Genomic DNA, 1,026 nt, shown 5'->3' with positions numbered 1-1,026 from the left:
TCACTACCTCCCCGTGCCGGGAGTGGGTAATTTGCGCGCCTGCTGCCTTCCTTGGATGTGGTAGCCGTTTCTCAGGCTCCCTCTCCGGAATCGAACCCTGATTCCCCGTTACCCGTTACAACCATGGTAGGCGCAGAACCTACCATCGACAGTTGATAAGGCAGACATTTGAAAGATGCGTCGCCGGTACGAGGACCGTGCGATCAGCCCAAAGTTATTCAGAGTCACCAAGGCAAACGGACCGGACGAGCCGACCGATTGGTTTTGATCTAATAAAAGCGTCCCTTCCATCTCTGGTCGGGACTCTGTTTGCATGTATTAGCTCTAGAATTACCACAGTTATCCAAGTAACGTGGGTACGATCTAAGGAACCATAACTGATTTAATGAGCCATTCGCGGTTTCACCTTAATGCGGCTTGTACTGAGACATGCATGGCTTAATCTTTGAGACAAGCATATGACTACTGGCAGGATCAACCAGGGAGCTGCGTCAACTAGAGCTGAGCAGCCGGCCGCCCGGGAGTGTGTCCCGGGGGCCCGCGCGAACACGCAAGCGTCCGCTCAATTATTCTGCAAACAGGAGGAGGCTGAGCTCCCCTGCACCATACACCTCGAAACCCTCTCAGGTCCCGGCGGCGCGCAGCGCCGTCCTAAGTACTTGGTCGGGTTCGAGAGAGGCGCAATCGCCCGGGGTTTGGCGAGTAGACGCTTTAGGTGCGACCACCCGTGCTCCCAACTGAGCTTGCCGCTGCCGACAGAGGCCCGGGAGCGTGCTGTCGTGGCATTGCCGGCGGGAGACAACACGCGCCACCTACGGTGACCGGCAGCTCCAACGCCAGCGCCACAGAAGGACAAAAGCCCCACTTGGGTGCCGAAGCGAACTCTCCCAGCACAGCGCACGCGCCAACACGTCCGCACAGCTGCGATACAAACCACCTGCGAGAACCGCAGAGGCGACCGAGCAGCAGACGGCGTCGCGGCGCCGAGCGCCGGGCGGCGGCGCATCCTCAGCGCACACAGTCCTC

General features: G+C 59.3%; 1 non-coding gene across 1 annotated transcript in view; it reads right to left on the bottom strand.

Annotated features, from left to right (window-relative positions):
- The window catches only part of LOC126434388 (small subunit ribosomal RNA), a 1,910-nt gene extending 1,425 nt beyond the window's left edge, over nucleotides 1-485 (bottom strand). Inside the window, exon 1 of the ribosomal RNA XR_007579187.1 lies at nucleotides 1-485. This exon is cut by the window's left edge and continues 1,425 nt beyond it. This is a non-coding gene — a ribosomal RNA (small subunit ribosomal RNA).
- Nucleotides 486-1,026: the final 541 nt, after the last annotated feature.

This window comes from Schistocerca serialis, unplaced genomic scaffold, assembly GCF_023864345.2.
Source record: "Schistocerca serialis cubense isolate TAMUIC-IGC-003099 unplaced genomic scaffold, iqSchSeri2.2 HiC_scaffold_1187, whole genome shotgun sequence".
NCBI classification, from domain to species: domain Eukaryota; kingdom Metazoa; phylum Arthropoda; class Insecta; order Orthoptera; family Acrididae; genus Schistocerca; species Schistocerca serialis.
This window is presented reverse-complemented; position numbering and strand designations above follow the sequence as displayed.